Source organism: Corapipo altera, unplaced genomic scaffold (genome assembly GCF_003945725.1).
Source record: "Corapipo altera isolate COAL_440 unplaced genomic scaffold, ASM394572v1 133, whole genome shotgun sequence".
Classification (NCBI taxonomy): domain Eukaryota; kingdom Metazoa; phylum Chordata; class Aves; order Passeriformes; family Pipridae; genus Corapipo; species Corapipo altera.
In genome coordinates, this window is record NW_020884939.1 from 469,101 (window position 1) to 489,929 (window position 20,829).

At 38.5% G+C, this 20,829-nt stretch overlaps 1 long non-coding RNA gene across 1 annotated transcript in view; it reads left to right on the forward strand.

The window, feature by feature from the left end:
* Positions 1 to 2,130: 2,130 nt before the first annotated feature.
* Positions 2,131 to 20,829, forward strand: part of LOC113955438 — a 50,691-nt gene continuing 31,992 nt past the window's right edge. The window contains exons 1-2 of the long non-coding RNA XR_003530559.1: positions 2,131 to 2,236; positions 6,291 to 6,428. This is a non-coding gene — a long non-coding RNA (uncharacterized LOC113955438). The remainder of the gene's footprint in view (positions 2,237 to 6,290; positions 6,429 to 20,829) is intronic.

Here is a 20,829-nt window from a genome sequence, read left to right on the forward strand (position 1 = left end):
CTATGTTGGGAAGTTTCTTCTTTGTTTTTTTTTTCATATGAAGAATAATTTTGGTGACAATCCATAACACTGTTGTGAAGAATGATCAAATGAAAGCATAAAATTAGGTTGTATTACCTGTTTGGGGATGACTTTGCAAATAGGCACAAAGGGCTTCATCCCTGCTGAAAAGGCCACAGAGCAAGTAGGTGCAAAGAAGCCTGAGAAAAGTTTCCAATGATTTCAGTAGTTCTAAAGCTTTTTCTCATGGGCAAAGCTTGCAGAGTGATTTGTTTGAAAGTACTTGTTATGCTTACAGACTGTACTCTGATTTATGCACTTTTATCCCACTTCTTCCTCAAGACTGGGATAGCTTTGTTCACTGTTCCATTCAGTGAAGGGGACAAGGTGTTTCTTAATTGCTTGTGATGCAATCAACAGGTGTCTTTTGCTTATGTCACAGGTAAAACTAAAGAAATAAAAATTCGCCATTTTCTCAGTGTGGCTGTTACCAAAATGGTTCTGAGCATGTTTTATAAATAGTGTTGGTTTGATTTTTTTAAAATGACTTTACAACAATTCTTTTTTCCTTTGTTCACTATTTCTAGCCCATCAGGGTGTGTTTGAAACCGGTATATAAATAAGGTGCAGTGGTTAATAATGGAACTTACGCAACTTTTAGTACTGATAGTATAAAGTTTGCACAGGGGAAACATGAAGCAGATGTTGCATTCCTTTTTAGCAATAGCAAGGTCAAAACTGCACTATAGCCTTTGAACTCCTGAAGTCAGTCAGACTGTTTATGGTTTTACATACCCAAAATAGAAAAGAGGCAAGGAGCAGGGAAATGCAAAATGACCTCCATCCTCAGTTCGACACAAATGTAACTTAGTCTCCTTCTGTAACTATTTCAAAAATAGCAAACCATATATTTAATTTATGTCAAAACAAAGCCAAGTAGTTTTGGTTCAGTATTTTACTTTGTTAAATGGAAAAGGACGGATGATGAAATACCATATCTGAGAATATGAGACTCTTCCACGTACCTTGTTTTGAGAACTCTTATCACTTTTACCCTTCTTTAGTGCACGTTTGCTATATCAGCTCTTTTCTTGTTGCTGATTTTCTGTTTATCATGTTGCTCTGAAAGCTCCCCAGCTTTGTATCTCTCCATAGTTTGAAACAGAAGGAAACATGCTAAACTGAAGGACAATTACAGGTATTGCAGTTCAGAAATATGAGAGTATTGCCCTAATTTCAATCTCTTTTGGTCTCTTTTATTAACATTAACTTTCAGAAACCTTTTAATAGCCAAGGGGACCACATCTTTTGATCTCAAATTCATAAAACTCCATTTTTTACAAGAATGGCAAATAGAACAAGGAAGGCTGTAAATGGTGATATGACTTACAGAAGGTGATATGCAAGTTCCAATCTATACATAAAATAGAGCAAATTGATGTGAACATTAAAAGAAATTATATATATTAGTAACAACAGCTACACTATTAAAATTAATTTGCAAAACTGAAAAGATTGGTCTCTGCTTCATATTGATCACTGGATGCATTCCGTTACAATGTGCAAAACTAGGAAGATTGATGCTCATCAGTGTAATAAGGTAAAGCCTTAACATCTGAGTGCAGTGAATAAATGCATTAATTAATATGAATAAGAAGCGAGTCTTCTTTTGGTATGTTGCATATTTTATATTGCCAGAGTTTTAGATGTCCTTAAGGTACTCAGATATTTGTTCAAAGAGTGACAGTCCATACCCAAAGAGCATATTTGACTGAGAAGGGGAGAAAAATAGTGCTTTTGTTGTGGAATGTCACTGGTGAGATTTATGTCCTAGTTCTGACAGAAGTGCTACATTTCAGAACCCTGTAGCATTAAATGGTTTTTTTTTAATTTAAAATTTACACTAGCAGCAAGAACAACAAAGAGATTTTGAAACAAAGAACCCAAATGCAAATCAAAGCAAAATCTGCATTATTGGAAATAAAGAAATTGTCTTTTATTAGTGTTCAATTCAATTGAATTTATACAGATTTATATTGTTTTGTCTGACTGGAAAGTATGACCTCAGAAGAGGCTGAGAGCTGAAAGCAAAGCAGGAGCAAGCAGTGGCTGGAAGTGATGGGTACAGAAAGGGCTAAACCCTGGAGCTGAGCAATGGGAAGGCTGTTAGATGGCACTGTCTTTTCTCAGGGCATCTGAGAAAATCTTCTCTCGTCTGAAAAAGAAAGATTCAGAGGTAATACTTAAGAAGTCTGAGTTAAGAAAGGCCACAAAAAAAAAAAAAAAAAGGAATAAAACCCAGAAGCTGTAGCAGTGCAGCCCAAAGGTTGGTCTTGTACTTTCTGGAAGATTACCATTTATGTGAGGTAATTTTTTTTCTTTCTTTCATCCTTTTTCTCGCTGCTCTGTATCTTTTTGGGGAATAAATAATTCTGTGCTGATTTTGGGCCCTAGTGATCCAGCGCTGTGACAGGATCCTTGGGAAAAGCTCTGGTAAAATCAAATGCCCCAGTGTTAACCCCTGAAGGTTCAGGGATGCAGAGTCCTTGTTGAAGGGCAGTGACAGCAAGTAGTTACAGGCAAAGAGAGAAAAAGAGAGAAAAGACACATCTGTTGGCAAAAGGTTTTTTCTAAGAGAAAAAGATGTATAGAGGACTGGTAGTGGACCGTCAGACAGCACAGCTGTAGATTTGATGGTCTGTATCACAGCCTGTGCCAGCAATGGCGGCATTGCCTGGCTGGGAGATGGACAGTCAAACCCAGGAATTTTATAGGTTACTACAGGATAGGAAAATGCAGAAGAGTACAGAATATGTCCTTTAATATAAATTATGTAAGAGTACTTAGGTTTTCTCTGGAATATATGACAATGAAATGTGATATATGTGATGTGACTGTGTTCCAGGAAGGACCTTATGCATTTAGAGTTGTGTGGTACAACAGCCATTTTGGTTTCTGAGTTTCTGGGGTCTTAATAAGACATAAATATGTTGTGCCACATCCTGATGATCTTGCCTTTGTTCTGCTTCTTCTAAGCTAAAAGAAATCACTGTAGACTGAAGATGATTTCTCATTGCTTATGGCAATCACAGCTTGAAGAGAAAGGGTAATCAGCCATTGGAATGGGCTGTCCAGGGAAGTGGTGGATTCTCCGTCCCTGGAGGTTTTTAAGATGAGGCTGGACAAGGTACTTAGTGCCATGGTCTAGCAACTGTGATGGTAGTGGATCAAGGGTTGGACTTGATGATCTCAGAGGTCCTTTCCAACCCGTCTGATCCTATGATTCTATGATTCTTAATACTCCTGTTGTTAACATTTCTGTACACTGTACTGAGTGGGGAAAAGAATATGTACAGAAAAAAAACAACTATAACCTTTTTTATTTTTTTATTTTATTTTATTTTTGAGTGCTTAAGCCACTATTAGTTGGCTAAGACTTGTCTGGCAAGTATGAGTGGAGTCATAGAGAGCAGTCATCTATCTTTCTCTTGGACTGGATTGTACATCTTGTTGGCTGGAGTAAGGTCCCTTTATCCTGATATTAGCTTTTTCTTAACCTGTCAGATTAGGAAGATGAAGCCTTGTTAAAGCCAGACACTTCCACTTGGATGCATTTCAGCTGAACTCTGAGAGACATTTAGAAAAATCCAGGTTCGATTAAAAAAAGCAGCTTTAAACTTTTGTATAGGTCTCCATATGATGAGCAGCGACACTGTACATTTCTATCTTTCAAAACTCCAGTGGGAACACAGTCATTTTGATTTTACATCTGTCTTGACATGAGTATCTCCCAGTTTAGCCAGGGGAAGTGTATTTATTTAATGATTGATACCATGGCTTCCTCATGTGTTACCTGCCTGAGGCTGACATGGTGTTATTCCTGTGCAGAGGCCCACACGCTCAGGTTTGTAGGACTGCTCTCTGGAGTCTCTTGACCTAGTGCCTGAAAACTGATTTACCCTGTGGCATTAGCTGCCTCTCATGGCATGTCAGCTTTGCCTTAAAAAGCAGGAAGGATCAGACCAGGAGCAGTAGCAGTAGTAAAAGCACTGTCCATTACTCTTATCAAGGGGCAATAGGAAGAGGGTCAAGACAGGATCCTGGAACTTGCTTAATGTAAGGTACTGTTTAAAGCTGCTACTCATAAAACTTCCATTAACTTTGCAAATGGAACAAACTAGTCCGAACCTTCAGTAATTTAATGTAGATCCCTCTTGAGATCTGTTGAAGAACTTATGAAATATCAAGTACTTGCTGAAACAGCAAACAAAAATGCCTGTGAGGTTTGAGCAGTCACCCAGGAGCCGGACCCATGCACTTCAGGCTGGCTTTGTGTCAGGATTTTTTCATGTTTTCACCATGGATAGGAGGCAGCCCCTCTCTGACAACTTAGAGCTGGCAAATCCCTGCCCCATGGCAGAGCATTGATCTTTGTGAGACCTAACTTAGGTTCTAGGTGGACAATTTTCCATATGCAGTGCTTGCTATTTTACAAAGCTGGTCCGGTGGCCTAAGTAGTATCTTAACTTGTCCCTGAGCACAATGTTACTGTCATGTTAACATGTGTCAGGCAAGTAGGTTTAATTTTTTATGTCCATGCATCTTGGCTGTTCGAAAAAATATCAATTTTAACTGTTCCCTTTAGTCATTCTTTGGTTTTCATCATTGCCCTTCCTCCAGAAAGAGCAGTCAGCTAAGCCTAACTGCTTTGGCTGTGCTGTGTGTCAGAACAGACACATGGCCAGCTCTTACAGCTCACTTAGCACAGGGGACCTTTTAGCAGCACAGAATGCTGGCCATTTTTTAGAGTTGCCCCTGCCATGAGGGTGTTCTAGGTCTTATTGCTCACTGGGCAATGAACAGGTTGAGGAAGAGGGAAAAATCCCCATTTGTGTTCAGCAGTGACTGGCGGCTTCCTCAGACACGAGAGCACACGTGCTTTGTAAGCATGAGTGCAACCACTGAAATGTATAATCCACTTCTAATCTCTTACTCTTCTCCTGCAATGAATTGTCCTGTTTAATTTTATGTTGTATTAAAATATCCAGTTAATCAGTTTTTAATGTCTCTAAATGCAGCCTTGTGATTTCATTAACTGTCTCCTCTGTGTTGTGAGAGAGCACTTGATTTAACCTGCCTATACACTCCATTGCTTTGGGTTCTTCTGGTATGTCCCAAATTAGTTAATCACTAAGGTGAACTGCATCAGTCTATTTAATTTTTGCTCACAGAGGACTCTGTTTCCCTAACAATGCTCATTGTATTCCTCTTAGACTCTTGCTGTCTCCGCTCTTACGGTTTTGGAAGAATACTTGCGGGTTTATAGCATCATTATAGACTGTTCCAGTCTCTGGCATTTGTCTGTGTTCTGGATAGCTTTGCACATGCATCATTGTTTTGTAAGATTCTGTTACATCAATAGAGCACTGCAAGTCAAGTTTTGCAGGGCAGTGGGTGTAGATCTGAAAGCAGTCACAACATTGGTGGTTGACTATATTTAGTTACTGGTTTAGTCTCATGTTTCCACAGTCACTTCACACATTACTTCATTGACTGGAATGGAAACTGAAAGGAGCCTTTTAATGGAATTATTAGTAAGGATAAAGTAGTTCACACAAGCAGCCTTGTCAAATTCAAATTGCCTTGATTTGTGATTAATAATCTAGGCTCAGTCATTTAGATGCATGTTTAAAAAAAAGTTGGAGGTATTGACAAAATTTTGAAAAACAGTTCTTTACACTGTTGAAAGAGACTTCTGGAAATAATAAAACAGTAAATGATTTAAAAACATGTTTTTTAAATTATTGAGTAAATAATAACAATAGGATCAGTAGAAACTGCAGAAAGGTACTCTGTATTTCTTTTGTCTTTTGTGAAGCGTGGGCCAAAATACTACTGTTATTTAAAGATTCATGGATTTTAGAAAGCATCAACCAGATAATATTATATGTTGATATTATTTATATTATTTTAATTTTTTCTAAATTCTGAATATACTGCAATTATGATAGTCCTGTGCCAGTATGGTAAAAGACATGAAACGAGCTTGGTGAAATCTTAGTCTGAAAGAAAAAGGTTAAAGTATGAACATCTCTCCCATTATGTTGAGGAGAATTGGGGAAGGCAGTATTTTGTCATAATAAGTAAATAAAAATGCAGTATGCAAATTTCCTGCTTTTTGTTACCTATTTTTGTCCTTCCCTGTCACATACATGCACTGTTTTTCAGACAAACATTCCTTTTTATTTTTTTTTCAGTTATTAGTGCTAAGTCTTATTTTTCTCTTACAGTTTTTTTGCACCATGTTCTGTACCATTTCATCAGCTGTATCTCTTGGGCAGAGAAAGAATACGTTCCTGTACCCCCTATAATATGTCCTCAAGCAGCAGAAAGGTTCATATATCCCATATGGAGCTTTGTGGCTTCAGGTGAGAAAGAATTTATTGAAGCAGATGAATTTTGAAAGTGAACTGATTTTATGCAAATGTACCAGTGAAAGTTGGTGATTCAAATGTCTGTGGGCTAAATTATAGAAAAAGTGTTTATTGGTTAAAAATTCTTCATGAAGAACTTTAAAATACATTATGAAACAAGAACTGGTAAAATAAATCTCAAACTACTGTAAAGCAGTTTGAAATATAACACTATTTTTTCCTTACTATTACTGTTTCCAATTTTACTTATTTATTGATTTTTGTTGTTAATTTTTTTTGGTCTTCAGGTCAGTTGTTTTTAGTATCCCCCTCTATATCTTTTGCACCAGTTAACCTAAGATGTTTTATTTAAAATATCCTAAAATGCATAGGGTATTGCCATGTTTAATTACAAGGAGTTTTCACTAGATTGGCAGTAGATGTGGTGTTTTGACTGCTCTGGCAGAGAGATTACTTTTCCAGTTTCCTCTTCTGGTCAGATGATTCAGAGTGGAAGTTACTAATAAGGTGAGATTAACATATTGCTGTAACAACTTATGTGGACTCCCTATGGAATAAAGCCTTATTTTATGCAGTGAATATAAAAATATTGAAATATATCTGTCTATTCTTCAAAAAAGAAAGAATTTAAAATTAATACAGCCCAGCCAATGTGCTTGTACACTCTTTTTAATGACTTACCTCTAAAAGAAAAGTTACTTGGCTAATGAGATGCAGTAATAATTCCTGATCTCCCTTGTTTGTTTTGGGGCTTTTTCATTTTGTTTTTCTTTTAATTTTTTAACCATGGAACTTCATCTCTTGCATATTACACTGGTGTTTTCCACAGTGGTTTTGAAAATTAGGTTACCTCTTCAGCTGATTATATTGCAAAGTTTATTTTTAGATTAGTTTTTTTATCACTGCTGGAGAATTATACAAAAAATTTTAGACACGTTGAGATTTTTTTTTTCTTTGTATACTGTAATACTCAGAAATAGTTTTGCACATGGGAAAGGATTAAAATAGCAACAAGAAAATACTGTAGAAAAATGTGGACAGCTTTTACCTTAGGGTTTTGGTGAATCAGCATGCAGTGTGCAAATCGTGCCATTTCCAAACCAGTTCTTGTTCTGAGCAGTCCATGTTACCCTTCTGCAGAGGTTTTGTCTTTGGGTTCATGAGATGGGATCTGTATGTGCTCCAGTCTCTCTCTTAGTGTGTGTGTTTATGTGTCTGTGTGTGCTGACCACCTCAGCTGCACTTTGTTCTCACTGTACTTGATCTGCTCCACAGCTTTGCCCAAGGGCGGGACTTTGCCGACCAGCCGCAGAGCCGTTTCCTGCACGTGTCCTTCAGAAGGCTCCCCAGTACTGAGGAGCTCCCAGCTGGTGTGTGGTTAGCAGATATTTAGCAAAATTGTACGTATTTCTAAGTGTTGTGTGTAAACCTTTCTTTGTGGGTGTGCTGGTTTAAAGGCAAACCAGCAGGGGAAATGAATCCAACTCAAAGGAGAGATTATAAATCAGAGTAACAATTTAATAAAATAATACAGTAATTATGATTATACGGACAAACAATTGGCTTTAACCCACAAAACCCAAATGCATAACCCAGCACCCTGGGGCATGAACAGAGTGGTGTTCGTTGGGCCCCCTGAATCCAAAGTAAAAGGAGAGGGAAAAAACTTGTTGAGAGTGCTGTTGCAGTCTGGTAAAGAGTGGTGGTCTGCAATCTGGTTGAGAGTGATGGTCTGCAGTCTTACTCTGGATCCCACGAGTGGTTAAAAAGGTCCCAAGACTCCAAGATTATATATCTTCCAGTTCAGGCAGGAATGCTCAGTACCTCCCTCAGGGCGGGGAGTTCCACAATGGGTGTGAGGACAGGAGCACCCTCCTGTCTCGCAGGCCTCTTAACACCCAGTCTGTAGCCTGAGGAGTCAGGCTGCTCTGGGTAGATGGTGTAAATGGTCTATTGATAACAGTTTCTGGGAAATGGCATAGAAGGCTGTAGAATACACAGTTTTGAGTTACACCCATCCAGTGATGAACTGGTCCCAGCTATCCTAACTAGGACAGTGGGGCATCATGAAACCACAGGAATTTCAGGGCAAAGATTGCACAACGGAAGTTCTTGACCAATATTCAAGAAGACACTGTGGTACAATCAAATGATAAAACCCCTGTAATTTAAGAAAAGAAGCATAAAAAGTACGTATCATATTTGTAGTTATCACACAGCAATATCCAAATATTGCAAATTTTCATCTTTAAATACTCTTCTCAGTTATAAAGCAGAAAGTATTCAAATTTATCTGATTACTTTCTCATAAAAGTTCAGTTGGAACAATTAGTTAATTTTACTATTTACTGCTGACATTGCACTTTTCTAGTAACTAGTGCCCCAAAGTACCATTTGCTGAAATCAATAGCAGTATATCCATTAACTGTGAGGTTACAGATCAGTCTCTCAAACAGTTTTAACATGATTTGTTATATATGCTCTGTCAGTCACTCCAGAGTTACAAGGTTCTGCAAGACTTTATGCCTCTACCATTTCACCCTGTCAGCACAGTAGTGGATGGTGACAACTGTCACAGTATTTCTAGATCCTCTTTAGAAAATGATTGATGTAATTTCTTAAAGGAGATATACTCTCTTAAGCAGCCATCAGTCTTTCAAAACTTGTGAAATCACTGATGGAATATTAAGATTCTGAGATTGTATGAGTGCTGACAGGAAGGTTTGGAGAAGAGTACAAGAACTTTATATTTTATTCTGATGGTCATGGTGGCTTCAAAGCCTTGTTCTGTGTATTTCAGTTTGATTTAACCCCGATTAGAATCCATTGGATTATTTGCTCTGAGGCATGTCATGCTTAGAGCATGGGTAACACAGTAAAGCCAACCTCAGGGTGTTTTGTAGAAGAGCTGGACACATTAAAAATGCCAAAATTCAATTTCATGGTGGTTTAGGATAAAAGCTTTGAAATTCTTCTGTGAAGGAGAGCAAGGCTTCAGTGCAGTCGTTGCTGCAACAAATGAAACTAAAGATAGGAGAATGAGAATAAGAGTTCTGGGAAGAAATCCAGCAAGGTGTATTGTAGCTGAAAGATGATTTTTTTACAGAAAATGAGGTTGTTAACCCCATTAAGGTGTGGAGCCACCATCCCAAAGGACTCCTAAGAAGGGGCAATGCTAGGGCTGATAACATATGTGCTCTTTCCAGGAGATAGGCTGATAACTTATAAACTCTTCCCTAAAGGCATGGAAGGAGGGAGGGAGTTTGGGTATGGTAGCTGGTGAGTTGTTAGAAATCTCTAGAGGTCAAGAAAGTAATCTTTTTATTGGTACATTAGCTGCCAGGTCACTGGGAGAATCTTTTAACAATTTGATAAAGTAAAATCTCTGAGAAAAAGGAATTTCTCAATTTTGACTCCTTTATTTTTATTTTATTTATTTATTTATTTATTTATTCCTTACCCTTACATTTGGGACTCTTCCATAGTTTCATAAAGAAGAATTCATTTTGCTTTGAGAAATAAAACCCACAGAGGGATACTCTTTTTTCCCCTCCCTGAGTGAATCTTTGTTTATGATCAATGTCTCAGTTGATGATCATTAACTTATTTTCTCATTGGACATCTCATTTAAAAAGAAGACAAAGAAAGACAAAATTCATATGTGCTATTTCATTGACAGCAAATGTCAAAAATGTAGTTAGATATTCTGAACTAGGCTTTCAGTTACAAAATTCCAGACAGAAGAGAAAAATACTGAAGCTGGAAATCTAAATACCTGATTTTGCAGCTCATTATCTATATTATAGTTCACCTACTACAAAAATTCTTGGTATCGATGTCATTATTCAAAGAATGATCGCAGTTGGGAACAAAATTTGGGTTAAATGTCTCTCTTTGCTACAAAGCTTCTCGAGTGACAGTGGCATTGCAGCACAATTTCTCATGTTGGTGGCAGACAGGTACAGGCTGTACAGGGCCACTTGTGCCTCGACAGCAAGGCAGCACCTGAGAGGTGCTGGTCAAACACATGCAGGGCTAATTGATTGCTGAGCAGCTGCACAGAGCACATTGCACCTGCCGTAATCTCTTTGTAGCCCAGCTGGTTGCTTTTCCTTCCCTCATATATCTCTGACTTCACTGCAATTTGTCTTTGTTGTTGCAGTTCCGATAGTTTATCTTGCTGCTATGTCTTCTTTTATGAGCATTCTTCCTCTGTCACTGTCTTTCAGGGACACCATCCCGAGCCTTGCTCTGCACCACATGGGTATGTTAGACCTGAGCCAACCTCTCTACATTTCACAGAATAGTGAAAATGGATGAGTTTTTCATTCTTTAAATAAACAACCTGAGTTCTTGTTAAGCATCATCTACCTCTCACTGAAGCTGTAGTGCTTGCAAATCCACTTGGTGTGTGTGTGCAGTGTATATGTGCAGCTTTGGTGCAGGGATAACCACAGACCTCTTTGGTATGGGGGTAATCGCAGACCCCTGCTTGGAGTCAGTAGCTGTTCAAAAGGGCACCAGCCACGCTCATGGCTCTTGAAATGTGGCAGGATATTCTGGTTATGGTTATGCAATTTCTGCTCATGCTGTGGGAGTTGGTTTTGCAGGTTTTTGTTTACTGCCTATTTACATGCACAGATTTGGTTTTGGATTTCATACCCATACATAAATTTTAGCAAAACCAGAGCTCTTCTGCTTAGCCATCTGACTCCAGCATAAACAGACAGTGTGCAAGAGGGGGTCCAAATCCTTCAGAGATTTATTGGTGGTGTTATAAACCTCAAAAATAAAAATAATGAATTAAATCCCTTAAATTGAGGACTTTTCTGAAAATGTAATGATGAATGTTGAGTTCTTTATACATCTTTTTTTCTGGTTCTGTATTACAAGGTTGGAAATTAATTTCTTAATAAGATCTGATAGGTACTTTTGGCAAGATCATCTTGGATGGAAAGTGTGCATGAAATCCAACCAGACCAGCCAGGTGACTGCAAGAAGAGCAAGAAATAGTGGGTTTTCTGTATGACCATTGGCTAGATATGTAATTTAGCTGGGAAATTGAGATCTTGATGAAATATAGTCTAGCCATTTGAGTAACTGTGCCTTACAGTATGATTTGGATAGTGTTTTCCAAGCATCTTATTTCTTCCCTGTGGGGAATATGCAGGCTGAAGGCCTGGAAAGAACCAGACCTTAGCAGGTTTCGGGCCAAGCAGAGTACTGAGCAACAAGGATGAGTTGCAACCACGAAAGCCTACCGTGCCCCCATGTGACAGCCAGCAGCCAATGAGATGCTGTGGTTCCAGTTTTTGCCTTAGAAAGAATACTTCCATGTTTGTATAGGTTATAAAAGGCTGCATCCTTTGAACAAAATTGTCTCAGTTCCTCTCCCCTCTGAGTCGATGCCTTCAATACGCCATAGTCCAGATCTCTTATGGTCAGATTTCTTGCTATTAAGAAAAGCAAATCCACAGGTGTGCTGAACTAAAAGGATAGTCAGACAGATTCCAGGGATCCTGAGTGGATGCACAACAAAGGAAATATCAAGGGCTTAATCCAAGTCTGTGAAATTGCCAGCACTGAAACTCCTGTCCTTGAGGCTGACTAGTTGCTAATGTGAAATTCTGGCAGTACTTCCCGGATCTGTTGAATCTGTAGAAGTTTGCAGCAACAAAAGCCTCAGAAAAATTAAAGCTTTATGTGTGGGCACGTTTGCATTCCTGTAAGCCTGTGTCTACAACGTATGTTTTATTCTGATAGCTCTCAAGTAAAAGAGCAATAAAAATTTTAAGCAGCTGCCCTTTCTCATATCTGCTACCCTGGGGCTCATTCCAATGCTCATTGAAAGTCAATGACAAAGATCCCATTATCTTTAATCATGCAGGATCTGGGCCTTATATGACATGGTCAATCTTGCTGAGCATTTGTGCAGTGAATATTCTCTTGAATAGTTATGCTTTTAACTGCACTAACTCATCTCTGCATTAGCTCTTTGTAAATATTCTGGTTCAGGCGTGTCGGTAACCAGGGATGTCTGTCCATGGAAACGGGCAGAGCTGAGTAAATGTTGGAACCGGGTCTTGAAAACAGGTTTTAAATCTATGACTGTTCATACAAAAACATCTGCTCTGGAGGTGCTACCTAGCAACTCAAACCCCAGAAGGGGATCATACAATTCATGGGTTCAGTAATAACCAGAAAAGTCTGAAGTTTAAACCCCAAATATGTCCTGGTAACGAACTGGTCACATGCAGGCCACAGACGGGGAATGATCTACCCATACTGTGTGGAACAAATATTTGTGAGGCTGTTTTCTTACTTGGACTCTCCAACCATTTACAAAACCAGAAAAATCTCCCTTTCTAAAACATAACATATTTGCTTCCTAACTGTGAACACATATTTTTGAGGTACAGCCTTTGTCCATGGAGATGGCAGAATCTTGCTTTGTCTTAGTAGAGTCTACTACTCTTTACTGATTTTGATGCCATCCTTCTTATAACAACCAAGTTCATTCAGACCAAAATACCTTGACAAGAATTCTACATATGTCACATACATTATGTTATTTCAGGAGGGAATAGGAAAGAAAATCCTCAGCAGAATTGCTACAGAAACTCATTTTTGTTCTTGGCTTTGTTGTTTTATCTCCTCTGCTTCATTGTGGCAGGAGAACTGAATGCAAATGAGAAAACCAGGGCAATCTCAGGCACCAATTCTATGGGATTTAATTTAGGAACTGAAATTCCATCTTGAATTTTTCCTAGGCAATTTGCAAGTCAGATTATTTGAAAAATCCCATCAGTCTAAATATTTTTCCTAGGCAGAGCAGTGTTTCAGCTTTATCTTATCTACATTTTTTTTTTCAGAATCTGGTGATAAAAGGCTCCTTGCTTTGGGACTGTTTATGTGGATGTGACATTATCTCTCTGTGCCACTGCCTCTCTAGGTTCTAGCAAAGTGCTTTAGAAGTCCAGGGATGTCTCTTCTGTTCTTTTGATAACAGTTTTCTCTTGTTTTCTGTCTCTTCTTTCTCTACCTTGGCAGAATCTACCGTGCAAATAGCACATAGACGAAGGGTATCTTCTGAAATCTGTGCCAATATTTTGTATCTTTTGTAATTAACTTAAGACAATAATGCTTCCTTCTTGGAGAACATTTTTTCACCTTACCTTGCTAACATTTTACGCTTTAATCAAAAGTAACAAAACCTTTTGTGGGGAATAATTCTATAGCTTTGAGTGTTTGATCATTTCTTCAAGGTGATTCTTTATATGAGGATGCATATGCAGCTGTTTCATTTGAACGGCTGTGGTAGTTTGGTCTAGGCCTTCCTTGGTGACCAGTTTGTAGTCAAGGAAGGGCCCAGATTTACCCAGTATTCCCTACGATTTTTACATAACCCAGACTATAAGAAGAAAGGAGGAGAGGCCTTTGCTCTCTTTCCTTCCAGCAGCTTGGAGGTGCAGGTTCCCTGCTGTTGAGTCTGCCGTGTTGGGGAGCGAGGCCTGGTAAGGCCTTGTCAACCTTGGGAGACGGAGGTTGCCGGCGATCATCCCGGAGCGACTCTCGGTTGTCCCTAGGAGAGTAGTGAGACATTTCTTTGCTAACGCTTTTAGTGGATAGATATTGGGCTAGTAATTGGGATATATATATTTTTTTTTTTTTATTTTGGTTTTGTTTCTTTTCCCTTCCCCCTTCCCTTTCCCTTGTGAAATTGTATATATTTCAATTGTATATAACTGTAACATAAGTGTAAATATATTTATATATATCACTTTAGCTGTCTCTCTCTCGTTTCGGGTTTTCTTAGTTGTTTTTCTCCCTCTTCTCCCTGAGGTTTTGGGGGGGGAGGGACACTTCTTGTGGTAAGGTTTGGAGACTTGGCAGGGAGCCAGCTTCAAACCATATCAAGGGCCCATTAAAATCTTTGGTCATTTTTCAGCTCTGGGACTGGATGAATTTTTATTCAGGTCTGCTTCGCTGGGAAGGCTGGGAGGAATGTGTTTGCATTTTAAGTAACTTTCACTGGTAGAGCTGATATAGCTCTGAACTTGGAAAACATAGAAAGGACGTTATCTTAATTTTGTCTAAGTCACCTCCATCATGCAAGTTGATGGCCACTTTTCTTTGTAGCTATTCCTGTGCACTGGACACCAGTTCCTGGGGTGTGAAAAGCCAGAATTTCTCATCTGCTGTTTGAGAGTAGACCTGTTTCCATTTCCCATAACCCTGTTCTAAATTCCCCATGCACTCATTTATTTCTCTGTTTGGACCATATCTTTTCCCTCCAGCATTAATTTGGGAACTTCTGCTTGATCCACACCCACTAGTTTTGTAATTTTGTTACAGCACCCTCAAGCCAATAATTCATGCAAACATATAATGTGCACATTGATTTGGTTTTCATGGAGTAAAAACCAGTTCTATTCTCCATTAAGTGTGAGATTAGGTTTTTCAGCAGGGATGAATGAGCACTGAAGTAATTCTACCTCGAGTTGGCTGGGTCCCGTGGAATCCTGGAAGAGCAGGTGAGATAACCCCCTCCTGGGAGCAGTTGTTCCCACCTTTCTGCAGAGGGATGGACTAAATGACCTCTGAGGGACAGCTCCAGACTCTGTTTATTTGATGACAACTGTGTTTTCCTTCATCAGCTTGTGGGTTTGCTTGTAGGTAAAAGCAGCACACAGTGAGGTAGCACAAGCCTAGACTTCAGGGCTTTCCCTTTTGATCCAGAGCTAAGAGAGGGGATAAACTTCCTTCCCTTTTTACCCTCTCAGGGTGACCTTTCCTCTGCCCATCCACACCTACTACTTGTAGTAGCTGTGCTCAGACAAGGACACCCTTTCTCCTTGCTTCTTCTGCATTTGCTTCTCCGCAGGTCACTGCCATGTGTGAGCCTGCCCAGTCCTGCCCTAAGAGTTAAAACGGTTTCCTGCTGCACGTGCCCTGCTCCTTTCCAGCCCTCAGCTGCTGAGGCTTTTAATTTACCTCAGAAGAGGGAGAGGTTTTATTCTGGATTGGTGCTTCCTGCGGCTTGTGCATTCCTCTCAGCTGCTTTACACATAATCCCAGCTGAAAGGTTGCTTATTATACCTACAAGAAAATGGTATTCTTAATACAAAGGCATTGTGAGTAGGTTGGCAAGTATCCTAAAAATACAGATGCATTATTAAAGCATTGTCTGTCTTGCTCAATCACCATATCTTGAAATGTATCCTGTGGTTTTTTTATTCTGTCTGAACCATTTTTAGGGTTAAGCTCTCTGCAATCATCACTTAGACTTTCTTTGCACCTCCTAGACACAGTGTATTAGTGTTACTATTATTGGCATAGCAGTGGTTCACACCAAGTCAGAAAAATCTCAGCCTGGCTGCTGTAGTGATCCCCTTCTGAGCAAAATACAATTTTAGTTTGCTTATCTAAATTAGTCTGTGTGCTTACAATATAGACCTAATCGACAGGAATCTGCATTTGTGAACAAGACTAATGAAAATGATCCGAAGGAAGGAAGTATCTTCTGAACTGTAGTCTCTCTTAGGTTCTTCATGGTGCAATACCCTCCTTTTTCAAGGCAATTTGGTACTTTTAGTGTTTAAACTAATCCGTTGAGGAAAGTCAGAGCCAAACTGTATAATATAATAAATACCAAAAGCAGCTTATTTTACTCTTTAAATCTATTCCTTCAGTGCTGCACAAAGACTCCTCCTTTGGTTTTTAAGAATTTAGGGCATGGATAAATGTCAGTGGGAGTCTGTGGAAATAATTCCATTGACTTCAATTGGATTAGGATCAGTTTCTTATGAAATAATTGCAGGAAATCACTGTGTAGGAACTGTTGCTGAAATGCATAACTCAGAAAAATCAGACTAAAAGGAATAAATATCAAGGCCAGTTCCTTGTCATGAGACACAGACAAGTCAGATACCTTCCACGAGCTAATTAAGAAACATATCTCCTTTAATACATCCACAAAATGCTTCAGACATGCAATGTTAATAAAATCAGTGTTAATTTGGGGCTTAGCTTTACTGAGTCAGGGCTTGGCAAATTTTTCTGGATTATGCAGAGCTGCTGTCACAGAGAAAACCTGTCTGGTACTGCATTTGAGGTAGGAATTCACATAATAATTTGCGGGAACTTTATAGCATTATGAGAAACAGAACTTAATGGTAGAATATCAGATTGTTTCCAGATGCATGAGCAAATATACTTTGTTGAATCTGTGAGAAAATGGTCCCTCATATTATCAGCCCATACCTAAGCATCTGTCAAATTACTTAATGCTTAGATATTATTAGGTAAATTTTCCCTTCTTTTCAAAGAAAAAGTAATGGATCTAGATTAAAGTAGTACTTTTCCTGAAAGAAAAAAGAAGTTATGTGAGGTGTTTGAGGGCTGGTGCAATCACTGAATTAAATCTGACTTCATTTTTTTACTTTTCCATGTTCTGTTTTTATACAAACTACATTTATCATCAAAGAATTAAAATATCAATTATTTGTCTCAACTGACACAACAGCAAATCCTTATGTTTTATAATTCAATATATACTAGATTGATTTCTCACAATTTTTGATCTCTGATAAAAATATATACAGTATTCAGCCACTAAAAGTGTTTCTGCATCATTCTTATTTCCTTCTGACCCCCACTGAACTTAAAAATAGACACTGTGCACTCCTTAACTGAGGAAAAGTTTGATTTCTAATAGCCAGAAAATATTGTTTTGTTTACAGCTGAACAACATTTTTCAAGGACATTGCTCAACATGTCCATATAATCAAGTTCAAGAATATTTAAAATATCTCGTATAATTTTGAAACTGTTGGGAGAAGAGTAAAACTCATCTAGAAGCTGTTATAGAAGATGAAATGAAGACTCATCTATCGGTTTCTTTAGCTGTATATCAACTGAGGTTGCTATACAATTAGATGAAAGCAGATATTTATTTTCCTTTCCACTTGATTCTCGGCAGAAAGGAATCTTATGTATTGATGGTAGCATTTTGCAAAAGAATACGTATTAGAATTCAAACCACTTTAGTTTAATGCACATTTTAAGAAAATATTTGTGGTTTTAATATGTTTTCAAACATTCCTTAAGCAGCTTCATTTCCATTTTGCAGGTCATAGTGAAGGTGATGATCTTTCACATGAATGACAATGAATAGCTATCAGAAACATTTTGGTATATGTTTGAGGCAAGGCTGGCCACAGAAATAACAGGTCTGTTTTTCAGCCAACTCTTTCTATTTTCTCAATGTAAAAAGGAGCTACTCTACTGTTGGTATAATTCCACAGTGACGTGGCTTGGGGAAGAGCAAGTCATCAAAATTCCTGGAGAACAAGGTATCACATTTTTGTCTCTCTGCCATTCAGTGCCCTCTGGGCAGGTTCTTCCGTCTCCAATCTGGTGGAGCAAGGCCTACAGTACCTTCCCCAGCTCAGAGCAAACAGTGCCTCTATGCTCAAGCATAATTTCAGTCCAAATCTTTCTGTCCTCCGTTCTGAATCAATATAGACATTTCCAAGAGTTTCTTGTGAAGTTCCTGCTTGGAAATTGCCAGACCTTTCCAGGAGGGTATGTTTTCTGCAGTGTCTCCAAGCAGCGCTGTGCTTGCTGAGCTCTTGCAGTGGCTCCCAGTATCACTAGCCAGATTTCCCTGGTTGCACAGCCATTAATGAGCCTTGCACAGCCTTTCCCTCTCCAGATCCTGAGCAGGACATTTCAGGCACAGCTAGAGACCTGGATTATTACATTATTTAAACAAGCCAAGCAGCAAACTCTGTCAGATTTTTGTGTGTACAATTCAACGCTGGTTTAAAACAATAAAAGCAGAGAATAGTGTTGGGGGGGGGGGTTGTGTTGGGAGTATGGCTAAACTGTATTAAGACGTCAGGTTTCTTCAGGCCAAGTTCAACACTAAAAGCAAGGTCTAATCAATAATATAGCTCTGCACAGGTCTGATTGATTGATTCAGCCTTTCTTGTGCTCATGAGATGGATTAATGAAATAAAAAATGTTCCCTGGAATAAGCAGTTGATGGTCCTTTAATGTAAATGGTTGTTCTCTCTTCTTGGGGCTAAGCCCCAGGATGCTTATTCATGTCATGATTTATTATTCTGCTGCAACTATATTGTCTCATAAGACAGGCTCTCACTTCCCACATCATCCTGGTGATCATTCACTTCATCTGTTCCAACCTCGATTCCTCTCTTCTGAATAGGAGAAATCTGAATGGCACCTTCTATTTTTAAGTGAGTTTTCCTCCAAGTCATGGACATAACCCTGATCTTTACAAACAGAATTTCAGCAAAAAAAACAAAACAAACCTTCCAGAATTTCTGCACACAAAACTCTGGAAACTCAGGCTGGTGAAGTATGAACTCAGTCCCAGATACTGCTTCCTGTACCAGATAGAAGTCTTCTAAGATTAACTTGAATTTTTCCACATGAAACTGAATTTAACTATGCTTATGCAACCAATTTATGCTGCAATATATATGTAAGCACAGTACAGGGAAAAAGGCACTTTCAGAGGGCTTCTGAGGATACGTATAAATTGGTGAGGGCACCCTGATGATGATACACACATTATATAAAGGCAAACTACTAGTCTCCATAACTTTATATAAAAAGAAATGTTGTTAATGGTTATACAATAATTTATTTATAGTATATTATATAATTCCCTTTGAATTCTAGTGACAAAGACTTGTGTCAGTCCCATACATGCACTAAGATGCACTTCAGTTTGGTTCATTTACTATTTACTGGGGTTTCAGTTCTGCTCTGCTCTGCCAATAGTTAATTAAAAACTTCCATAGTACTCAACTACCAATAAAATAAATGTAGCTCAGTGGATAAAAGTTCCCCTTCTACAAAAGTTGTGATATTTTTATTCAGAATGTTCCCTTGCACTTTTTGTCCTCATGTAATATTGGTGGCGATATTTTTATCTCTGTCAGCCTTAAACTTTTAGAACTTCATTTGATAGGCTAACATTATTACAAGATTTAGTAAACCAAACCAAACCAAAACCCAACCAAACCAAACCAACCAAACAAAAACATCCAACAAAACTAACCAAAAAAAAGAAGACAACCAAGGAAGGGTGGCTTGCATGTGGAATTTAAGATTGGCAAATACAGTTTTATTTTACTATTCTGGATATTTCTGTTGTTATTACTTTCCTGTTCCTTTAAATATCCTCCTTTTTTAGTTTAATGTCTTGCTATATTAGGTATGTTCAGCAATGCATAAAACATTTGAGAGGTTTCTGAACATACTTTAAATTTTAATTAACTGGTTAGCTTTTCTGCCAGTGCCAGTATCTTTCTATATCCTCTGAGCTAGGTAACCATCTCTGGTGACTAATTCACTAAGAAGATTTTGATTTAGGCTTTAAAATCCAGTTATTAGAAAATGGCATTTCAAATAGAAATAGGTGTTGGTGAAGTTCAATTCATTTTACCTAGTCTACATTAAAAATGTCAACTACATGAATCAGCACATCTGCTTGATTGGGTTTCACTTCAAATGAGAGAGTAATGTTTAAAAAAAAACCAAACCCCTTCCTCCAGGGCCATTGGTGAAGCACTAGTCATGTTAATAAGAGTATTCTCAGAAACAGCCCAAATTAGAAATAGATTAACTATGAAAATCGTGTAACTGAGACTAATTTTACTCCTATTCTCCTGGGTTTCTGTCTTGAATGTGTCTTGGAAAGAGGAGGTACAACTTTTACATTTTGTTCATCTTAACTAGAGAAACACCTGATCTTTTTTCCTCGAAAATTTCCTATTTGTGCCCGTGCTTGGCCTTGGTTTGCACAGGCCAAGTTCTCTGATTTGCCAGTGCTTCTCTGGCAACAGGGAACCCACATGCCAACAGAGTCGTTTGTTTGCGCTGCCTATACCAAAACCAATCCCAGCTGGTTGCAGCAGGTCGGTGTGGAGCCTTTGGCAGGCATGGATTCCTCCTAGAAAGGTTATTAATATACTTGAAGTAAAACACGGATTGAAATGTCTTCGTGGGGGTAAAAAACCACAAGTTGCCCTCAGCAGAGTTTCTCTTCTAAACATTTGCTGAGTTCTCAGTGCATACCAAGTCTCTGCTGTTAATTGCCAAGGCTGCATTTGTATATGTGCAGCAGAACCTGAGCTGTATTGACAAGGCCCAAAGGTCTCATCGGGGATAAAATCACTTACAAGGCATCCCTGGACTTGAAACAGTCACTTTCTGTCTTCTTGTTCCTGGCTATTCATAGAACATGTAGACATTTTTTTCATATGCCAGGGTTATTCTTTAATAGTTTTCTCTAGTATGATACTTTTTTGCTATCTCAAGTGTCAGTTACTGATCATCGGATTCATTTCTAAAATGAATT